The 24,351-nt window shown below is 43.9% G+C and overlaps 2 long non-coding RNA genes and 1 pseudogene across 2 annotated transcripts; 2 read left to right on the forward strand and 1 right to left on the reverse strand.

The window, feature by feature from the left end:
- LOC146871468 (NEDD4-binding protein 1-like) overlaps positions 1-24,351 on the forward strand; it is a 45,580-nt pseudogene that overhangs the window by 12,283 nt on the left and 8,946 nt on the right.
- Positions 17,077-18,335, reverse strand: LOC146871469 (uncharacterized). Its single transcript, XR_014959558.1, has 4 exons — positions 18,291-18,335; positions 17,662-17,723; positions 17,476-17,564; positions 17,077-17,385 (listed from the first exon to the last, which is right to left on the reverse strand). It is a non-coding gene; the product is annotated as an uncharacterized LOC146871469 (long non-coding RNA).
- On the forward strand, positions 21,249-22,371 carry LOC146871470 (uncharacterized). The gene is made up of 4 exons (XR_014959559.1): positions 21,249-21,293; positions 21,861-21,922; positions 22,020-22,108; positions 22,199-22,371. It is a non-coding gene; the product is annotated as an uncharacterized LOC146871470 (long non-coding RNA).

The following is a 24,351-nucleotide window of genomic DNA, read 5'->3' on the forward strand; positions in this document are numbered from 1 at the left end:
CCGGTTCCTGGGCCTCTCCCTCAGGCTCCAGGGTCCCTTCAACACCCCTACTGGCTGCCATCGACCGGGTGGTCACGCACGCCCAATCAGGTAAACCCACCATCCGCAGGTGAGCTGTCTTCTCCACCTTTTCCCAAGGGGAGCTCTCCAAATCATTCCCTAGGAGACAGTCTACAGGCATGGCAGTTCTCACAGCGACTTGCAGAGTACCAGAGACCCCCCCCACTCAAAGGGAACTTTAGCCATTGGACAATGAATCTCTGTGTTGTCAGCATTGACAACCCAACAATAGGCATGGGGTACGACCTGCTCTTGAGATACCAGGTGCTGCCGCACTGCAGTCACGCTGGCTTTGGTGTCTCTAAGAGCCTCTACCTTCTTCTCATTGACGGTCACCACTTGCCCATATTTCTTAGTGTTAGAGGGCAAGTCGGCGTTTGGGACCATCTCACTGTCTCCTAGTGAGACTAAGGTCAGTTGGACGGGTTCCCACCCACCTGGGACTTCTACCTCCTCCCCAAAGGCTACTGTAGCCACTTGCTTCGGTAGAGCACCAGTGGGTGCTGGTTTCACATACTGGCGACACTTGGGATCACTGGCAAAGTGACCTAGTTCACCACATTTATAACATTGAGGGGGCCCCTTGGGAACAGGTTTACCTGTCGGGGCCCCTGTCGGCTTCGGGGGTGGGGGAGGCTGAGAACCTTTCTGCTGGTTCCCTTGGGGATTACTTTGGGGGCCTTTTTGGAAACCTTTCTGTTTTCCCTTGTCCCCCCCACTCTTCTGCTGGGGACCCTGCCCACCCTTGGCGGAGTCTCCCACTTGACCCTTGTGGACCCTGGTGCTGACCCAGCGGTCCGCCTCTTCAGCAAGCTTCCTAGGGTTAGTCAGCTTGCTATCTATCAGGTGTTGGCATAGCTCAGAAAAACAATTAAGCGACAAGTGCTCCCATGCAATTAAATCAAAGAGACCTTGGTAATCATCAACTTTGCTACCCTTCACCCAGCCATCCAGTGCTCTGCAGAAAAAGGTCACATACTCCACATACGTACTCCCCGCAATCTTGGTACACCCCCTGAACCTCTGTCTACATAATTCAGGAGTTAGCCCATATCTGGTCATAAAAGCTTCCTTCATGTGGGGGTAAGAATTATACATGTCAGAGGGCAAATCTAAAAGTGTGTCCCGCCCCTCACTGAGGAACCGTCCCCACAACCCCGCTCCCCAATCTCTCTCAGGGACCCGGTGGGAAGACATGGCTACCTCATAGGCCTTGAACCATTGCCCTATGTAATCATTCTTAAAGTATTCCTTGACTACATCTTTTGGCATGTACACCCTTGACTCTACCTGCACCGGCGTTGCGCTGCCACCAGAGGGAGGGTTTTCCAAACTTTTCTCTTTTATCGCCAGCTCCCTCATTCTCGTGTCGTGCTCCATCTGAATCTTTCTTTCTTCAAGAGCCATTTTCTTGCTCTCTAGCTCCAATTGGCCATTTAATTTCAACTTGGCCAATGTAATCTCATGATCTCTTGCGGCCTGTCTGTCTGCCAGCTCCTCTGGCGACAGGCCTCCGCCACGACTACGGATGCTCTCCGCTGGTTGCACTATGTCAACCTCAGGTACAACATTCTCAGCTGCACCCCTTGATTCCATCCAGGCTCTCAACGCCGTGTGGAAGTGTGCTTTGTTTGTGCATCCTTTGCGTGGAACCTTGAACTTCTTGCAGAAATGCCTGAGTTGGTCTTTCGTGTATTTATCCAGTTTCGACTCATCCCATTCCAGATCCTCTCTCTCAGAGGTTCCAGATGCTGTATTCTCTGTGCTGTTTGAGCCCGGCATGGCTTCAAACACAAGGGATCTTCTCTACTTGGCAAGCGAAAATAAAAAGTTCTGTGGCTTAAGCTACTGGACTGTCCTCACTGTGCAATGGTTAGTAATCACAGCGCAGACACCAAGAACGCAAATCCGTAAATCCCACCGCTGCCACCAATGTTAGAATCCGGGGTCTCTGGTTGGCGTAGGTATGCACTTGCGACAAGCAGGGACCCTTTCCTCTAAGTCAGGGCGTAGGATTACCTCTTTAAAAATAACCCCTGCTCACCCTCTAGGTAACGTAGCACGAGCAGTCAGGCTAGATTTCCAGAGGGCATTAGGTTAAGCGTTCAAGTTGTCCCACATAATAATCACTACCCCACCACACAAAGACACAAGGTTGTATTTATATCAAAATAAAGTTCTTTATATATAAGATTTCTTTACGCAGGCTTGTTAAAATACAGTTCTTCACTTAAATAAGGTTCCAGTTACTTTCAATGCTTTTAGGCAGTCCACAGTTCTTAAAATGGCAGTGTTCTACTTTAAAAATGCTTCTTTGGGTGTCTGTGCGCTTCGTAGCGCCTTCGGTACGCTTCTTACAAGGTTTTTAACCTGTGTTGCCGTTTCTCGCGCTTCTCGTGTGAGCACGCGGACGCTGGACGTGAACCGTATGGACCGTACCCTCGTAGGTACGTGTCGTACACGTTCGGTACGCCTCTTTCCAAACCTCACGCTTCTCGCGTGAGCACCGTCTATCTTTTCTATGCAGTACGGACCGTACCAAGGCTCACCCTTCTCTCGTGACTCGCGTAGCGCGACGCTAGCACCGTACAAAGCCCGGGAAGCTTCGTACTGGTGCGCTTGCAATGCACAGTACCTTTTCTTGCAGGACAAAGTTCTTGGCGGCTCCAGAAGTCCGTCGAGGGGTGTCCCACGTCGCGTTGCTGTCCCTTGAGGTCAGTGGATGGCGATGCTTCGTGGGGCACTTCCAGGCTTCCAGACTCACACCAGAGGTCAGAAGCAGGAGGGGCAGCTAGGGGGCAATTTCTTCAGCGCGTAGCACTGCCGGCTTCACTCAGAGGACGCACAGTGATTCGAAGGTCCTTACAGGGCTTCCACGGCCAGGGGGGTCGCAGAGGCTCGGCGCTCGGAGCCTAGTCAGTCTCTTCTTTGCGGTGCGAGCTACGGCTTGCGGGGCAGTTGCTTGCGGTGCTTGGACCAGGTGGTCAGGTCTTTGCGGTGCTCGCAGTAGCCCCGGTGGCAGATGTCGCGGTGCTCAGATGAGGGGCACACGGGTCCTCTGGGGTCAGCGTTACAGGATCGCCTCCAGCAGCTTCTCTTCTTCTTAGGGAAAGGTAGCGCCCACTGTTCCTGGGGCGCAGTTCAGGGGGCAAGTTCACCAGCAAGCCCTTGGAGATTGTTTAAAGCACAAGTTGATCAAAAGTCTTTTCTTCGCCAGTCTTTTCCTCCACTCCACCCACCACAGGCCAGTCTCACAGGTCAGAGACAGTAGTCCTCCATGCAGCTTTTCCAGGTCCTTCTCTTCGGGCAGAGTTTCTTCTTGGCGCAAACAGGATCTGATTTCTTAGGAGCAGGGCTCCTTCTTTTATAGCACAATTCTTTTCTTCTTTGTCGCCAGGGGGCCTGGGCCTGGCTCAGTCCAGTTGTGGTGACTCTGCTCTTTCCTTTCAGCAGCAGGGCAGAGACATCAGCCGCTCCACAGGGGGCGGAGCCGGCATTGTGTTGGCAGAGCACAGGTCTATTCAGAGTCAAAGGTGTACTCCTCCCACCCATCCTGGTGTAATCTCTCTACCCACCACATGGCAGCCAGCCTGTCTCCTGGAATTCCCCAGCCCTGCTCCTTTACTGTTACTAGGCAGTACACACACACACAGCAGAGGCGGACTGAAATGGCCAGGTCAATAAATACTAACTTTCTAAAAGTAGTATTTACAAACACAGCATATTAAAATAAACTTTACTAAAAGAAGTATTTTATTATTCTGAGTTCAGGCATACTAAACTTGACTTTCTACCATGCTCTCTGAGTCCACTGGGATTACAGCGTGTAGTAATTCCAGCAGCCCATTCTGGCCTATGGAGAGCAGGTAGCCTTCAATAGTAAAAAACGAAAATGGCTGTAATTCACTATTAAGACATGCCACACACATCAGGGCATGTCCTACCTTATGCCTACAATGCACCCTGCCCTTGGGCCTACCAGAGGGGTGACTAATATGTAGTTAAGTGAAGGTTTGGGGACTGGCAAGTAGGTGCACTTGCGCAATCAGCGCCACAGTACCAGACTGCGCGCAGGTTCTGCAGTGGCAGACCCTAGACACATTTTACTAGGCCACTTCTGTGGGTGGCACAACCAGTGCTGCAAGCCCACCAGCAGCGTTTGTATTTACAAGCCCTGGCACTCCTGGTGCACTTTACTAGGGGCTTAAAGTAAACCAAATAAGCCAAACATGGACACCAATCAATGTATACACTTTTCCAAAGGGAGCACTTGCACTGTGGCACTGATTGGCAGTGGCACAGTGCCCTGAGCAGCTAACACCAACAAAACACAATGAGGCACATCAGCAAAAAGTGGAAGGGAAACTCACGCCAAGGTGCCAGGTCTAACACGTGTCCCCTCCATCTGAAATGTGGGGGGAACTACCCTACCCCAGGGAGTTCCTCTTCACTAAGGCGGAAAAACCTGGACAGACCGTCAGCATTGGCGTGATCTGTACCAGGGCGATGTTCCACCGTAAAGTCCATACCCTGTAGGGAGATGGACCACCTCAACAGTTTTGGGTTCTCACCCCTCATTTGCATCAACCATCTGAGGGGCCTGTTGTCAGTCTGAACCCGGAAGTGAGTCCCAAACAACACCTTTGCAGCCTCCCATTCCATTGCCTGCAAGGTCTCGAAGGAGTTGCAATAGATCTAAATATTGAAAAGGCGGTGACAAGGACACATGAAGTCTCTGTTGTGCCAAGATGAGAGAGAAGCACATGCTCCTATTTTTCTCATCTATAGTCTGTTGCTTACTGTCCCAATTGCATTTTACAGTCTAGGCAAAGCCCTGTCACTACACTGTCCAGTTTACAAGTTTTGTTGTTTTCTGGGAGTTGATATTAGATGGAGATTGGGGTGACCAGGCTCTCAAAACATTGGATATATCTTTTTATATCTGCAACATTCAAGACCTACTTCGCTCAATTTTGGGTTTTGGTCATTTACCATTCTACTATTCTACGTGTATTTTGCCAAGAAAAGATTGACCTGCTATATGCGCGAGGAAGCTTGTCGAACCATTGCCAACATGACTTGATAAGATTAGCTTTCTACAAACCTGAACACTTTTTTGAGTGATAAGGTGCTGTTGTCAGCTGGCACTGACTGCAGATGTATAGCCTTGATGTGCAAATAATTCATCGTCTGTTCCACTCAACTTAATCATGCCCAGAAGCATTTTTAAGTCTTGCCTACGCAGCGCGCTTGCGCTGCATAGGAGGACCTTTAGCCGTCGCTCTACTCTTTTTGGAAGCACACACTCGTGCTTGTGGCCGCATCCAGCTTGTGGGAGCGTGCAGGGGTGTGCCACAAGCACGAGTGCAGTGCTTCCAAAAGGAGCAGACTGCGCACACACGCACCACTCCCGGGCTTGTTAGGTCTCGCCTAGGCCAATCGCTGCACCTGCACTTTACTTTGGTAAAGCGCAAGTAAAGCGCGGCTGCGCGATTGCTGCAAAAGTAAAGAAATAGATGTTTTTTTCTATTTCTTTACTTTTGTAGTAATCGCGGCACCCGCGCTTTACCTTTAACATGGTTAAAGTAAAGCGCGGGTGCCGCGATTGTAGCAAAAGTAAACAAATAGAAACAAGCGTTGGTATAGCCAATAGGTCTCCCCTTTGGCTAAACACTTATAAGGTCCCTAAGGCGAGACCTATTGGCTATGCCAATGCTTGTGTTACCTTACCGAGGACCGGAAAAACATCTTCTGCAAGGTATCATTGCTGCAGTGTTTGAGGTGAGCCAACTGTGTTTTCTTGGTCTCATTGTTATATCCACTTTCAGAAGAACTGCGCACCAAAGTTTAAAGCCGTTTCAATATTTATCAAGATGATGGTAGGACTAGGATGACGTACTTATCTGAACAAAACCTACTCATTATAAAACGCATTTAAATGCGTCATTGTGTCTGGAAAGCGTGTTCACTGTGTGTTGAGTACATAGCCCTTGCCTGCGTTACGGTGATGTGGAACTGGTGCGTGCACACGCATGTGTGCACCTGCTTGTAGCATGAGGGGCTAAAGAGTGGAGCGCGAGCCGCTCAGATCTGCGTTGCCCCTGTGCTGTGCGTCAGAGGCTTTCCTCTTGTCTTGCCCTCTCATAGCCATAAATGATTGCCACTGAACTGGGCAGTAACCACCCGTTATTTACAGGGCTGCAAAACTCCGGCGACAAGCGCTATAGAAGTTGTTTCTAATTTTGAGCCATTGTATGAGTTGCTTTCATTCTAAGAATGAAAGAACGTGGCCACGAACATCCAGGCGAATAAACATACAGATTTGATACCAGGAACTGTGTTGCGACACAGAAGCATGTTCATTTGTTTTATTTTTCACAGATTTTTTTTTGTGCAATTGAACATTTTTGTCTCCCTGGATTTTCAGCTTTCTTGAGTAGGAGACTTTCCCTATCTTGTTCACAGAAGAACACGTACTCGAATTATTCAAAAATGATAATCTGTTTAGAAAAGAGGATGCAAGAAGTCACGATGTTACCACACCCTGGCGCTAACTGTTTTCCTTCCCCACTCTGAGCAGTGATGAGCTGCAGAAGCCCTAGTCTGATTCCCCCCTCCCTCCATAGCACCACGGAGCAGCACTTAACGGTTGTAAAGGAACAGAACAGCAGCAGGATTAATAAAAGCCTTTTAATCTGAAACCATCGACTGAAAATGTAGGATGTGCCCAATTGGCTGCGCGTGGACATCTGTGCTTGTGTTCTCCTGGAGCTGTGTACATGGATTTTTCTCATCTCTTCGATAATTCACACAGATGCTCATATGTGGTTTGACTCGACCAGTATTGGGGCCGCTTTTGAAAGTACAACCCTGGATACGTTTTTAGACGTACTGTCTTTGTTGATGTGCATTTATTTGACTTTTGAATGACAAATTGAGACATATTTGCTACTAAATACTGAACTTTGCTTTCCCTGCAAATGCAGAAGTGTTTATTGTTGGGTGTATTTACAAACCAGATTTTCTGAGGGATTTTGGCTTATATTTTGGACTAATAGACCAGTTCACATTAACTAGAAGCATTATTGTGATTAAGAACATTAATTTTAGTGTATAACATACATCTATAAAATACTCGTTTCTGTGCATGCTCCATTTTTGACATGAGAATCTAGGAGCCTATGTAACTTTTGTCAAGGATCACAGGGTTGGTAAAGTGACACGTCGAGATATAGCCTAGGCCTCTTGATTCCAACGTCTACGCCTTAGCTAATAAACCTCGTATTTCCTGAAATCTTGCTAATGTCACTTGCAGACAATATAGAAACATGATAGGATGCACAATACAATAATGATTTGGTTTGCCTGGTTTTAGCTTATTTCTGATCATTGTAAAGTTATTGCATTTGTGTAAAGATTCGATGTTGTGGGTCTGAGTTCTTAGCTTCAAGATTGTGAGCTAACCTCAATGTCATCTTTCTCTGTGGGTGTGCACGTTCTGAACGAGAAAGGAAGGTCAGTTTCATGCAAGCACTGACTAAAGGGGATTGTAACTTGCAAGTGTTCGCAAAGTCTGTGTACATTGAGCTCTTATACATATGTGAACTCATCATCGCCAGATGTGTGCAAAGTTGCAATGTTTTTTGGCAACTCTAGTAAATATCTATGGAAACACTGCAGCTTCTTGGAGCAGGGCCACCATAAGGATAGGGCTGTCGGAGAACTTTGGGGACGAACATCAGCCAATATTTCTTATTAACTGGATGTTTTGTGGCTTATTAAAAAGTGCGCACCCATCAGAAGCTTTTTCACCATGTGCCACAAAAGCAACTGACAGGTCTTTCTTAAAGGTTGCAACATTTTATGCTATCCCACATTTGCTTCAAAATCTTGACTTTTGCCACTAATTATCCTGCAATAGCTAAAATGAAGAGACATCCTGCATACATGTGGATTGTGCAAATAAGAACTGCAAAAGATAAACATGCATAGAATTGTCTACATACATTTTCCATCTTGTCTGGGTTCCATCAGAGTGAAAATTATTCCTCAGTGCTATGAACTTTTTATCGCACAATGCACATAAAAACTTTCCAAAGATTAATTTAAACTTCAAATGTCAGCAAATATTGGAAAGGATGAAAACCTGAAACTCTGCAAAACATCACTCATGGAAAGATTGTTTTTTACGCCTTTTACCATAATATGATGATAGTGTGAATATTTGTAATATCCATGTACATTGATGGCCCTGGCCCTTTTATCGAGGTCCACATGGGGATAGCTTTATGGGCAATTAAAGGTTTTCTGATTTCTCCATGCCCGGGACTACCGCACCCAAAAATAACTGCCCATTAATTAAAAGCCTCTAAACACAAGACCTGGACCTGGTAGAGGAGCTGCTGGGTCTGCAGGCAGCTACTGCGCCTGACCCTTACCCACCCTTCTCCTACAGCTCCCCTCAACTCCTCCCTTTAATCCTGCTCTACTCCTGGCCCTCACCCACCACCGGTCACGCCACCAGACTATGTGTCAAAACAAAGCCCCTTGTAGAGTGATGTGGATTTGGGCTAGTTATACTTCAGAACTGGGAAAACATACAATTGTACTCACTCTTTCCAGGTGTGCATGATCTTCCCCGTTCCAGAGATAATAACTAAAAATGCCCATATTTTGGTGGAGGAATATCAGCTAGATTTTCTGAATCTGACCCCTCACCCCTTACGCCCACAGCCAAATTTCAGAGCTTGTCATAAGGGCTATTCATCTATTTTTCACACGCCTCGGGATATGAATATTGTAGATTGCTATATATTGTTATAACTATAACAATTCACTACACAATGTACTTTTACATAGAATCACTTACCGACACGTATGAAAATTGAATACTTTGGTTCACTTTCCCATTCCCACACTTTTAGCACCAATTCGCGCCAGACCACGCGGGCATATCTTAAATGAGCAGATGAATGTGGCAAATGAAGTGCCAAATGTTTTTGGCAACGCACAAAGTTATAACTTTGTGTGTGATCATCTCATTTACAATTAATTTCCCAGGCCGCTCAGTTGAAGCTTCGAAAATCTCTAATCAGTGCATGAGATGCTTGGGTTATTTACCCACAACCCTTACTGATACTGATGCATTCTCGCCAGTAAAGTGTATGACTGCCACTCCTGGGGCACTTTAAGACTGGAGAAAGCAAAGCGGTAGCATCAGACGGGATTGATGCAGTAGACCGACACTGCAACAATTGTATCTGCTCCTCGCCTTTATTGTCTGCCCAAAGTCTTGTATAAGGCACATTTTACAATAAACAATTTTAGTGAAGTTGATTTTAGCCCTAGGAACAGAAAATAAATGAGCTGAAGTCTGTCGACTTTCTACTTCATTTCTCAAATGTCTGTGGATGTTTTCCCAATCCAGAGGAACCTTCTTTGAGAGCTGGTCTTGGCAGTCAATAATTCCACTGCTCAGCGGACTCTATTTTCACATTAATTGAACAAGCATTTGCCATGCAATAGGTCTCGCATTTACGCGAGTTTGAGCTATTGACATTGCAAATAACAATGCCTTTTATTTTTGTTTGTTTTTAAAACCTAAATAAAAGTCATTGTCATTTACAATGCCAATAGCTTAAACTCGCGTAAATGCGAGACCTATTGCATTGCAAATGCTTGTTTATTTCAGAGGGCAGTCCAGAAATCATCTGTGTTGAGTACTGCCCCTGCCTCAGTTACTCAGAGGGGTTTCATCTGTTACTTTCTGGCAAAGATGTTCAGCATCAGGTGAGAACCGAGGCTCATATCTGGAACATCTGCACACAGTAAAGCTGACAATCAGCTTTCGGGAAGTGGGAGAGATTCGTCCTTTCTAATGAACTATCAGTCTCCCTTTCCTCAGGCAAACCAGATAGAGAGGATCAAAGGTCTCTTTCTTGTCAGTAGACACTAAAAATAAGCACGTCTTGGCACAGTCATGTTTACATAACCAGTTCACACGAAACTAAGTTTGCTTACATGAGTACATGTTATCTAAGTAGCTCACTACATACATTGTTGTGAAGCTCTGGTCAGATACATTCACTTATTTATTTATTGATTTATATAATTTTTGATTTAAAATTTTCACTGCTGTCATGGTCTAGACCTGAGGTGTAGTGGTAATATTTTGGGTAAATGCAAAAAGAACAGATGATGGACGGGATGCTGAACAAATCAAACAATCACCCCCGGTCACAGATCTTGGTTAAAACAATATTTTTTTTGCTCGCCACACCATTGCAATTTGGACGCACCCATATGCAAATCAGTCTTGACCCTGTGCCCAAAGGGAACAATCCAGCCCAAACTGCCAAGCCAGGTCCTCTCTGGACTGGAAACAAGCGTCCTGGGACCGGTTTCGGGGTACCACCCCATATCAGCCATGCTAGCTTAATTCTGGTGGCATCACGAGCAGGGGCCGGGATTTACCAGAAATACCAGTTGCAATTGCTGGCCTCATCCACCACCTCATAATCAAGAAGACTATTCCCATGGGTACCTCCAAAGCTAAACAGACATAACACCCTCCTTCAAAGTTTCTCCATTCCCTGCTAATAGAACACGCACATGAACTCGTGGAGCACCAAGGGTTTTGACAAATGTCTCCTAGAATTGAATCACTAGTTGAAAGGTATTAGTCCACAGGGTTAGCAAGGATTATTGTGGTAGGATTCCCTGTAAAATGGAAATAAATAATTTCTAGTTACTCTGGCAAATACCACTGCTGCCTCAGGCACAACCAAGGAGAATAGCTGGAAATCAGTAGAAACTTCTAACCTTCTCAATCTCAAGCATGATATTTTTGACAGGTAACCACCGGTTAATTATGAGGTGATGCTGTTCTAAATGTAAGGTAAATACGAAATAAGGGCAGACATCTGTAGAGTTCTTCAAGTTTAACAAAGCGATGATGGATGTAGTGATTGATTTATTCTCGGCCACTGGTGATTCCTCTGGGCCTTGCCTCAATTAATCTCAGTCACTGGTATTTTCTCAGGGCCACATCACAGCCCATTGTTATATTGCATATCACGCTAACAGAGTTTGGACTGAACCATATGCAAATCAGTATCAACCCTGCTCCAATAGGATCATTCTAGCCTGAACTGCAAAGCCAGGGCCCCCCTGAACCAGAACACAACCCAAGGCCAGTTTTTCCCTTAATGGGGTCCAATAGTCGGGTGCAGCTTGGTTCCAGTGGTACAGTGAGCAGGGGACCCACTTCTAGGCATACCCTTGCACTTAGGGCATCGCACTGAAGTATGCAAAAAAGTGATTGATGGAATGCTTAAGTTCATGTCAGCCAGGGCAGCATCCATCCCAGTCTGTTGTCATTTTCCTTACCATGCCACCATAGTTTGGACCCACTCGTGTACAAATCAGTCTCAACCCTGCTCCAGTGCGAACAGGCTACCCTGAACTGCCAGGCCGCGTCCTCCCTGAACTGGAACACAAGCAATGCAAACTTCGCAGGCATTAGCAGAGCAAATGGCAGACAGAGTGAACATATAATTGAAGTCAAATACTCCAGGAAATCTGCTGTCTTCTATACCCCTTCACCTACAAAGCAAAGCATTTCTACAGCGAACTGTATTTCAGCATAGTAAGCAGACCATCAGCCCTACTTCTGTACATACTCAGTGCATTTGTAAACAAACCACTTCTCATGTTCAGTCCACAAACTCACTCCCTCCTGTAGTAATAGTTAACTTGGTTGCCTCCACAGGCATTAGTGCTGTTGTCGTCTCCTACACAACCTGCTCCAAGTATCCTTCCTGTTGTTCTGTAGTTAAGGAACTGCACGTCCTTTTCCCCTATCACACTCGCCAGTTTGCTATATCTGCAAATCCCTGGCACCTAAAGGTATATTGATTTAACCTTGGGGAAGTGGACCTTGATTTGTATGTACTACAGCCATGCATGGCACAGGTGAGTGAGTTAAAAACCTTACAACAGAATCCTGCGTAGATGAATTGGCAATGACTAAAAAGTGTTTTTTTATTCTTTTGCATCCATTACTTTGTTCTTTCAATGATATTGAGTTTCATTTTGTGGTACCAGTTTGTTTGTCCTTCAGGGCACTGAGCCCCGCACTCGTGCTTTCATGACCCAGTAAGGGCGAAACACATCTGAGGCGACTTGTCTACCAGCAGCAAAAGGAGGTGGCCAAGCAGTTCATGCTTGGTTATGTTTTGTGATAGGGTGAAGACAGATTTGTGTATGGTTGGCCTATTTATGCAATGGCGCAGACAAGCTTAGAAAGGCAGTGCAGTGGAAAAGTGTGCAGAGGAAATGCCACTGGTTAAGAACCATTGGCTTAAGTATTACCTCCTTCTTCCTTGTGTTACCACCTGGCTGTGACGTTTGGCTCTTTGAGAACGGCACTCCGCACGCAGAAGGTTTTGATGGCTTTGAATGCAAGAGAGAGAGGCGTCAACTTCCTCTGTGAAAAAACAGGAACTCAAGATTGGCACATTCCGATACTATCGCACATTTCAAAGCACATACTCATTGGAACTCGGACTTTCTGCAGAACCATAACCGAAAATATGGGGCATTTGATGACTCGCACAGCAAGTTATAGTTGACTTTTCTTGTACCTATCTGAAGTTTGTGGTGCAGTGCATGCTGCTTCCAGTCTAGTATTTTATCTTTCGGTGTTCAAAAGAGATGTGTGGGTCCAGGTAGTTACAGTATTAGGCTTTCTCCTTCTCAGGGTTTTATTTAAAGCCTATAAAAACGAGTGAACATGTGCTCATGTTTAAAGGTAAGGTAATACTCGTGCAAGACTCATTTGTGCTCGTCGTTATGCCCTATATTTATGAGGGTTACATCTTTTTATTATTTTCAAAAATACAGCTGCCAGCGTGGACTGTGGAATCTCTGTTTCAGCATGCCCTACTTTTAAACTCTGGGCTCTTTTTGCACACAGGCCCCTATCCATTTGAATTTGTATTCAAGAAACCAACGTTTTGGGAACAAAGATCAATCTTTTGATGGAAGTTGTTGCATTCTGCAGGAATATGAAGATGGTGTGATTTCCGGATGAGGGGCACTCGGTTGATGGAAGCAGAGTTACTACACACATTAGCCCCTCACTATCCTTATTCATTCTGCCAGTAGGTTACCGTTTTCGTGAGACACCCTCAAGTGTGTTGATCCAACCACAGGTTGAGTTGGATAGTGGAAAGCATTATAACGGATTTTAAGCTGCAAAACATTTACATAGAACAGTATTTAGAGAACTCGTGCTAACTGCTGTGATAAAACTAAATGTTTGCAGTAATCAGGTATAACTCTGATAAACACTTTTTTCAAGGAGCACCAGTAATAAAATACGTACTAGACATGTCATTTCACTGTGCTTTTCAACTTCAATCCTACACATTAAATATGGGGTTGTTTGTTCCCTACCCACTCCTACCCTGAAACATACTCCTGCCTCTGAGAGGAGGACATTTGCAAGCGTTTCTAGGGTGAGAAACATCTGCAAGTGCATGTGAATGGCAATGAATCTAGGGATTTATGCATATTTGCCTACCCTTGCAGGCAGAACCATCCAGAAACCTGCACCTAACCCTAAAGTTGAGATCCGGAAATTCCACCAGACTTGCAGATTTGTGAGGGTTAAGTACTTCAATCACGATTCTGTGAATAAGGATTTCGACTGTCCCTTGAAAATCGATTTTTTGTTCTTAAGTACACAAAGGTTTTGCGATTTGGCCACTTAAAATACAAATGAGAGCTGTTTATTTTATGACTGAAAAATGCCGTCCTGCTAGCTTCCCAGTGTCGTTTCTTCTTACATGGTAGTAGAGTGGGTTCCTTTTTCCTTTGACAGGTAAAAAGACTTTGTTGAGCACCAACTTTGTAAGCACTCGTGGTTTATTTCTACTTTTAGTCCTCCTTTCACTTGTTAAATATTTTTTGGTGTGTTTAGGAAGGGCGAGATTTTCTGGTCCTGGGTCTAAGATTCAAGTTCACAACTCAATCCCTGATTAATGTTTCCCTGCACAACATTGATGGTACTGCCACATGTTCCAGTGAATCTTTGTTTCTGTTACATATATAGTAAAAAACAATTCAAATCATAAACTCTTTTCCAATGTCTTTTTTTTACTTCACTAAATATGTCTGTTTCCTATCAGTCTTCTAGCAGATAGTCCATTATGTTGTGGCACTCATGTCAGGCACTGATATTTAATACATCAAACATTTCAGGCAGGTGAAAACCCTTCTTCAGAGGCTTATTTTTTATGTGCTTTACTCATTCTAGTCCGTACTTCTGCCCATCTCCCCATTTGACGGCAGGGGTGTCTATTTTTAAATAACTAATTGAAATTGATTGGGCACCTTTATTGACCTAATCTGCATCTGCTTTCTTGCAACTTTGCCTGATTAACTCAGTTATACTTTGTGAATTTGTAAGTCACGTAGAGGGTTTGTGATGTGCTTTTCATATTCTACTAAGAAGAGCAAACTGTGGCAAAGTGAGTGGTTCAGTGTGAGAGCTCTCGTCTTGTGTTGAAAGCCTCCATGTTCTTGCCAGCCAACATCTAGAGTTATTTTCAGTAGGAGATCATATATTTAGGATGTTTCACATGCATCTAAAGAAGCATTTGTAATATTTGATCTCGCATCACAGGCTTCTATGGTAAAAACGCTAAACAATCACTGAAATATTTGTGTTTTTTCATCAGTGAATGGTTCCTACTGTTTCATTAAAACCATACTGCATCATTGCTTGTTTGATTTAATATAGAAGTGTTTTTCTATGCTTTCCATTTTATTTATGTCAACTCATATTTATAGTGACGATTGGCCATGAATGGATGAAGAGGTGCAGCTCAGAACCCATTGTATCTCTTCTTTGGCTGAAAAAATGGCAGCAGGGTGCAAGGAAATTAACGATTTAAAAAAAAAAAAAAATTATCAACTTGATATTAACATGACTAAAAAGGCAGCATAGCTTTGATGCCATATTTCAGACGGCGTAGATCATTCAATCAGTTTGCTTCACATTATATCTTTAATATTAAAGGTAACAGACTTTAATGTATATAAGTTCACATCCAAAACTTTATTTCAACCTAGACTGTCGACTTCTTCTCTCCCGACATTCGCAGAGCCGCCGCACCACTCCCCATGCGCCTTGCATGTTGACCTCTTGTCCTAATATAAGCTATCCATTTAGATATCTAATGGTCTATTTTTGTCTTTCTGGTTTGGCGAGTGACCATATCCTCCCAGATCCCGTTCCGCATGCTCGTCTAGCCTCACCTCTCATAGGTAACGTTTTTCTGCTATAGCCCATGCATACGAGGCGGCTATCCAGGATTAATATCTGTGCTCTGGAGAGGTGAGACTATATGGTGATTCATTCCAATACCTCTTGCTTCACTATGTTCATTCTCAATTTAGTTGGCTGTCAAATTTCTAGTCGTCATTCCTATGTAGCAAAACCTACTGCAATTCCGAGAATTTGATCTACCTAATTGAGTGTCTACGTAGGTTACGCTACATAGGAATGACAACTAGAAAAATTAAGACAAGAATTGGGGTACACCGCAGTACAATTCCTGCAAAAAGACCCCCACTAAACTGACAACCTGCTACATCAAGAAAGAACATAGTGAAAGCGAGATGTATTGGACTGTAGTAGAGAAATCGACACATAGCGAAGACATGACGCAAACACTTGGAGAAGGAACAGCATGGGTGCATAAGTTAAAAACCCACAAAACTGGCATCGACTAATTAATTCCCTGAAACCAGCCAAATTCCCTTTCCTCCTAAATGAGTTTCTGACAAAGTATGAGTATGGGCTAGTGCAAACATCACCACCCTGAGTGGACGCTCTCCCATCCCTAAGGAACTTCCATACTACTGGCTCTACCCCTGTAGACGCAATATAGAAGTAGAAATATCTGAATTCTGGTTCTTCACTCCTTTTAGGTACAGGAATGACATCTGCATATCCCTAAATGAATCCCACACTACTGGTTACTTCCCTGTAAACATGATGTAGAAGTGTTTCAATTCCTGCACTCCACTCCTTTTTAGTGCAAGAATGTGAACTACAGCCAGCAAAGGCAGAGACATCAGGTGATTACATAACACCTGACCAGCGATTAAGATTAATCTCCAGTCAGTGAGCTAGCTCTTCTTCCTTTCATAAATAAGAAAACCCAAATTGGGCATGGGACTACATCGGCCATAATCTCCTTTTAGGATAATCCAGTTAGAATCACACAAACAATTGCCACACGTTGAAACTGTATACTATACTCTAGTGTGTATAACACGAGCCATTGCCACACTATTTTACTAAAATACTACTTTTAGGTCTTTCCATAACCCATTAACCCAGATGTTCCTGGTTATGAAAAAAATCATTCTTGGTAAAATAATTCAGACACCAATGCTCGTACGTTGTTTTATAACAACTGTGCTTTGAAGGGACTCTGTTTCCCACGAGTCTCTTCACATGCACATTACTTGTTTGGCGTTCCACATGGCCGACAAGACAAATCCTCAGGACTCTCGACAGGGTTTTTAAACTCGACCTTCATAGACACAGACAGGATGTTACAAGGTGAAATTAATTTGTGGTATGGCAGGGGTATGTAATACACAAAGATGGATTTTATTCGTACACTTTTGCTCAATCCTGGTAAGAGTGGCAAAGAGTAGACAGGCTACTTAGAGAAACATGTTATTATGCATTTCACATCCTCAACATGGACGATAAGTAATAAACACGACTCAAGAAATCCGTCACCAATTTATAAAAATAGCTCTGATTTTTATGTACTTTTATATGCAAAAACAATGGTTCTGTCGGAATTTGAACGGACTAAATTAATAGGTACTGAATACACTTTTTAAATATCAAGGACGCACACATACCCAAAGAAACAGGACAGAATCCAAGTCACTTAATAGGATGATATTAATTGATGTATTGAGAGCACCAAAAATATTTACAGGGTAAACCAACCAAAAAACACATTCATAGTGAAACAATTGGTGAAACAGTGATACTTTGCACAAAACACATCACATGTAACGAATATGTACAATGGACAATACATAAAAATAATCAACAAACAAGGTCCTATTTACAATACATAAGCCACTTAAGGGTTCAGTTTCCTTGCTGTCTAAGTGGATTTGCATGTGACGCATAGGACATGTAACGTCGACGTTTCGACCCGAGGTAATTGTGCCAATTAATATGCATCAAAGTGGGTCTTCATCAGGACAAACGAGGTTGGGGACCTGTAAACGCAAAGAGTATGGTGTCAGGGCAGTGTGTGCGTTACATGTAAAGGAAATAACTAATTTCCCAATTCCGGTCACTTAGCTCACCTGGGGAACCGACTTAGTTATGAGGAAAATGATTCCTGTTGTCTTTAATGCAGATGGCCAACATCAAATGTGAAGATAATATTTAATTCCTGCAAGAGATTAGAGAGGAGGGACTATTGTAAAGACTGGACAGGCTGTGTGTGGAGATAATTAAAACATACCTGTTTGCACGCGAGAAGAACGTACCTCTGAGACGGGGATATTTGATTTAGAAGGGAGAGTGGTGCTGTCTCTACAATCGCCACGTACTGTGAACATAAAGGATAGAGGCGTATCTGAGAAATTGAACAAGGTAATCATCCAGAAACAAGATGCCTTGATATGCATCCTCTAAACATAGAAAGTAGTGTAACTGAGGTAGAGGACAATCAAAGGCCCGTAGCGCTTGAACAAAGTTGGGCCACATTCAGGGCATAAAGTATATCCAATGCACAGAGATATAACGTACTGGTTGTTCCGGGCGCGAAAGCCCGACATGGCACAAACATGGTAGAGCTGCATGTTAGTAGCATAAAATTCTAGTCGACCAAATACCCATATACGAGTAAAATCAACTTGGTTAAGGGTATTGCCATATATTATTGTTATATCCTTCTACTGGACCAAGTACCCATATACGAAGAAGGAGACATTAATATCAGGACGTATTTCATGTTACGGCTACTAATCCACTATATTGAATGTATTGCCGTGTATTATTATTCTACTGCTCCAAACACCCATATGCGAGCAAAGTAACATTCATGGTCAGGTAGTATTTCAGTTACGGCTACTGAAGTTCAAGCGGTGAGCGTTACGGCGAGACGCCGACTTACTTCAAGTCCGTGAATGGACAACTTGTTCCGTCAACGGCTCAGCTGCAACTGACAGCGAGCTCACGCCCGAGCTAACTATATGACGTAATGGGGAGCCGTGGGCGCGCGGCTGCTGGAATGAATCAGCAGAAAGAGGGAAACCAGGGATGGATTTTAGGGAGGGCTCACACGGAATGGTTGAGAACGGACGGGGTCGGTGTTTATTTAAAAAGGAATAGAATGGGTGTTCTGCAGATGAACTTGTTCGATACGGTTTTTGATGCATTAATGCGGTGAATGCGAATGTGCTTCCAAAAAACGGCTGTATAGATATGGGAATTTACATATTTCAGTTTTCTTAAACATATCATCCGTTTTTGATGCACTGATGCGGTGAATGCGGATATGCTTCCAAATTTACATATTGCAGTTTTCTCAAACATATCATCCGTTACGAACTAGGAGTACAAAAAATATGAATGACATGATTCAAAATTCACATGACAATAATAATGGCAGACGGCATATTAAGCCCAATATGTATAATACTATGACAAAAGTGTTTTTTGAAAAACCTTACACAGAACTAAAGTTGCAGATATTGTACATGTAAATATCTCGATTCCCACTATATACACCATTCCTAAAGTCCACAAAAACCAATCAAAACCCCCCGGAAGACCTATTGTGTCTGGCTGTGGCTCCATCCTGGGACCCCTGAACCAATATCTCGATAGTTTTTTACAACCATTTGTTTTGGAAACAAGATCTTTCATAAGGGACACCATGCACACCATCCAAATTTTTGAAGGCCAACCATTTGACTGTTCCTTGCAACTGTTTGCAACTCTGGATGTATGCTCACTGTACACCAGCATACCACAAAATGAGGCCATAGAAGTTATGAGTAACGTATTGGATTCACGTCCAAGACCACACTGGGTTCCAACAGACTTCCTTGTAAAACTACTTCACATTGCAATGGAGAAAAACTATTTTATCTTCTACAACGAGTTCCTAATGTAGAGGAGTAGCCATGGGGGCCGGATTCGCGCCGAGCTTAGCGAATCTTTATATGGATCATTTTGAGGACAGTACCATCTACTCGGCTTTGAATCCTTTCATTGACAACATCACGGCGTGGAAGAGATATATAGACGACGTCCTCATGCTATGGACTGGGACAGAAGACCAACTAATAGCCTTTGCTGCTTGGTTGAACTCACGTAATCAAAACATTCAATTCACCATGTCATACAACAATGAATCAATACCTTTTTTAGACCTGACTTTGCAAGCGGAAGAGGGTAGTATTCTGATGTCTTTATACAAGAAGCCCACAGACCGCAACACCCTGTTACAATATAATTCTCACCATCCCAGAAACCTAAGGGATAATCTTCCATACGGACAATTTTTAAGGTTGAGACGCAACTGTTCAAGAAGAAGTGACTATTTTAAGGAAACGGACAGTCTCATTGCCAAACTGAGGGAGAGAGGATACCCTAAAGGACTGCTGAATAGATCACGCAAAAGGGCCTGGTATAGGCCTAGAGAAACGCTTCTTGAGGTGCAACCCAAAAACGAAGAAATTGGGCGATTAATTTGTGTTACCACATTCAACACCAGAAGTAATGAGATCAACAAAGTCATTAGGAAATATTGGAATTTGGTGGGTCCTGACATTGGTTATTCAGAAGCCCCTATGTTTGCGTTCAAACGTGCTAAAAACGTTAAGGAGTTTGTAGTATCCTCATACCTGGAACCCCCACCCACACCCAACGTAAGATCTCTGCTACAACTACCACAAATCCAAGGACATCACAAGTGTGGTCACTGCAAGGTCTGTCCAAACACCAAGGTTGGAACCAGTTTCGATCACTTGGGAAAGACTTATTCCCTTAACCACTTTTCAAATTGCAACAGCCAAAATGTGATCTATGCAATTAGATGTCCGTGCAAATTGATATATGTAGGCCAAACCACACAAAAAGTGAAAAATAGGATCCAACAACACCAGAGCAGGATCAAATGTAAATCCCTTGGGGCCCCACTTGTAGAACACTACACGAACACAAGACACACACACCAGGATCTAGAGTGGTGGGTGCTGGAGAAGGTTATACTACACAGAAGGGGCGGTAACATGGGCACTTCTCTTAATTACAAGGAGTGCCGTTGGATCCATCTCCTTGATGCCACCAACAGCGGGCTGAATGAACATGAGGAAACTTACCTACAAATGAGCAAACTCTAAACTCTATTCTTGATCTTTTTGAAGATTCTCTAGTAGATGTATTACGGGGTATATATCCAGTAATTTTATCCTGAGTACGTTTCATTCATGTGTTTCAGTGTAACATATGTGTAGGCTTCCTTACCTTATGCTGGCATTATTGATATGGGATGAGTATTTGGCTTAAATCGAGATATTTACATGTACAATATCTGCAACTTTAGTTCTGTGTAAGGTTTTTCAAAAAACACTTTTCTCATCGTATTATACATATTGGGCTTAATATGCCGTCTGCCATTATTATTGTCATGTGAATTTTGAATCATGTCATTCATATTTTTTGTACTCCTAGTTCGTAACGGATGATATGTTTGAGAAAACTGCAATATGTAAATTTGGAAGCATATCCGCATTCACCGCATCAGTGCATCAAAAACGGATGATATGTTTAAGAAAACTGAAATATGTAAATTCCCATATCTATACAGCCGTTTTTTGGAAGCACATTCGCATTCACCGCATTAATGCATCAAAAACCGTATCGAACAAGTTCATCTGCAGAACACCCATTCTATTCCTTTTTAAATAAACACCGACCCCGTCCGTTCTCAACCATTCCGTGTGAGCCCTCCCTAAAATCATCCCTGGTTTCCCTCTTTCTGCTGATTCATTCCAGCAGCCGCGCGCCCACGGCTCCCCATTACGTCATATAGTTAGCTCGGGCGTGAGCTCGCTGTCAGTTGCAGCTGAGCCGTTGACGGAACAAGTTGTCCATTCACGGACTTGAAGTAAGTCGGCGTCTCGCCGTAACGCTCACCGCTTGAACTTCAGTAGCCGTAACTGAAATACTACCTGACCATGAATGTTACTTTGCTCGCATATGGGTGTTTGGAGCAGTAGAATAATAATACACGGCAATACATTCAATATAGTGGATTAGTAGCCGTAACATGAAATACGTCCTGATATTAATGTCTCCTTCTTCGTATATGGGTACTTGGTCCAGTAGAAGGATATAACAATAATATATGGCAATACCCTTAACCAAGTTGATTTTACTCGTATATGGGTATTTGGTCGACTAGAATTTTATGCTACTAACATGCAGCTCTACCATGTTTGTGCCATGTCGGGCTTTCGCGCCCGGAACAACCAGTACGTTATATCTCTGTGCATTGGATATACTTTATGCCCTGAATGTGGCCCAACTTTGTTCAAGCGCTACGGGCCTTTGATTGTCCTCTACCTCAGTTACACTACTTTCTATGTTTAGAGGATGCATATCAAGGCATCTTGTTTCTGGATGATTACCTTGTTCAATTTCTCAGATACGCCTCTATCCTTTATGTTCACAGTACGTGGCGATTGTAGAGACAGCACCACTCTCCCTTCTAAATCAAATATCCCCGTCTCAGAGGTACGTTCTTCTCGCGTGCAAACAGGTATGTTTTAATTATCTCCACACACAGCCTGTCCAGTCTTTACAATAGTCCCTCCTCTCTAATCTCTTGCAGGAATTAAATATTATCTTCACATTTGATGTTGGCCATCTGCATTAAAGACAACAGGAATCATTTTCCTCATAACTAAGTCGGTTCCCCAGGTGAGCTAAGTGACCGGAATTGGGAAATTAGTTATTTCCTTTACATGTAACGCACACACTGCCCTGACACCATACTCTTTGCGTTTACAGGTCCCCAACCTCGTTTGTCCTGATGAAGACCCACTTTGATGCATATTAATTGGCACAATTACCTCGGGTCGAAACGTCGACGTTACATGTCCTATGCGTCACATGCAAATCCACTTAGACAGCAAGGAAACTGAACCCTTAAGTGGCTTATGTATTGTAAATAGGACCTTGTTTGTTGATTATTTTTATGTATTGTCCATTGTACATATTCGTTACATGTGATGTGTTTTGTGCAAAGTATCACTGTTTCACCAATTGTTTCACTTTGAATGTGTTTTTTGGTTGGTTTACCCTGCAAATATTTTTGGTGCTCTCAATACATCAATTAATATCATCCTATTAAGTGACTTGGATTCTGTCCTGTTTCTTTGGGTATGTGTGCGTCCTTGATATTTAAAAAGTGTATTCAGTACCTATTAATTTAGTCCGTTCAAATTCCGACAGAACCATTGTTTTTGCATATACTATCACGCCCAGGTTCTGAGGGTTACTGGGTTGCCCCATTATCGTTAATGGTTTTATGTACTTTTAGACATCAAAACAAAATTAATACATAAAGGATAACCAAAGTTATCAATTTTAAAGCTTTCAAAAAATCAGTACTTTGCAGTGTCTCACCCCTCCATCTGGACTTCTGCACCTTCCACTTAGGAGCGGCACCACCAGACACCAGAACTACTGGAGTTCCGTTTACAGACGCTCCAGGTTCTCCTGACACTAGGAGATCCCCCTCAAATGGCCTACTAGTACAGCCTAGGCCCCCAACCTGGTGTTCCATTAGGGAACCCTCCAGGCCCTGAGACTGGGTTTTGGGCACCTTGGTACACAGCCCACACTCACTCCTTCTCTGCTGTGACAGGACGTGAGCACCTAAACCCCTCCCACTACACCAGGACCTAGCTGGGCTACTCTGAACCTCTCCCACCACTCTGGGCTGGAAGATACCTGAGCTACTCCTTTTAGGATCACTCCCAAATGCCTCTTCAGACCCTCTGGCATTCACCCAGAGGTCTACTTCTCGTGCAAGCTCCCTGGGATCAGAGAACCCACACTCTAACAGGTTTTTGCGTTATCCAGGAAAACAATTACTGAACATGTGCTCTCTGACAAACAGATTGAAAAGCCCTTCAAAATCATTTGCCGTGCTACCCATCACCCAACCTTCCAGTGCATCACAACATTCATCCACAAACTCCCCCCAAGACTGGTGAGACCGTTTCCTACTGCCCCTGAACCTCAACCTATACCCTGAAGGTGTGACACCCTCTTCCTGGGAACTAGGCACCCCGCTCTGGGATCTGGGTGTGGGACTTCCTACACTGGACTCCCCTTTGCTGCCACCACTGGACCCCACCCTCACTGGTGAATCCAGACCACTAAAACTACACTCAGGGGGCATATCCTCACAAGTTAGTTTCTCCATGGCGAAGGCCTCCTCTACCTCCACTATCCTCTCCTGCGCTAAGACCCTCTCAGTCTCTAACTTTTTCTCTTCAAGGACCAACGCCTTGAGACTCAACTCCTGGGCCAACAAGGCCTTTTTCTCCAACTGGAGCGTGTCCAAAGCCAGCAGATGCTCCCTTTCTTCTCTCCTATCTACCCACTCCTCTGGTGACAGGGAAAGGGATGGGGCACTGCCCCGGCACTAGACCCCGCAAGGGACTCCCTATCTATGGGGTCCTCAGTATCTGCTGGCGTCCCTGCCCCGTCATTTTCTTCCTCTTCTTTAGACTCTTCAGGGCCATCCTCAGACCCACCACCCTCTTGGTGTGCAGCCCGGGAACCCTTCCCCTCATAGTACTCACGTTTCCATTCCTCCACTTGCCATTGGAGCAGAACTTTCTGAAGGCTGCAGTGGTTGTCTGACCTACTCACTGCTATGTCTATCTCCTCACAGAAATCCTCTAACTCCCCCATATTGTATTTGAACAGATCATGAAACCGAAAGGTAGATTCCATTTTGACAAGGCACTGAAACTCACACAAGTGCAACACAAGACTCCTAGGCGTAAGATCTGAAGCAAGAGTACACAATTTGAAAATTACACTTTTAAGGAGAAAACAAAATCAGGAAAAATAATCCCCAAACCTGTGATTTATCTAAATGCAGAGTTTGTAGTGCAACCAGTCGTCGCTGTGGTACTGCGCAAACG

The sequence above is a fragment of the Triturus cristatus genome, chromosome 1_1, assembly GCF_964204655.1.
Source record: "Triturus cristatus chromosome 1_1, aTriCri1.1, whole genome shotgun sequence".
NCBI classification, from domain to species: Eukaryota; Metazoa; Chordata; class Amphibia; order Caudata; family Salamandridae; genus Triturus; species Triturus cristatus.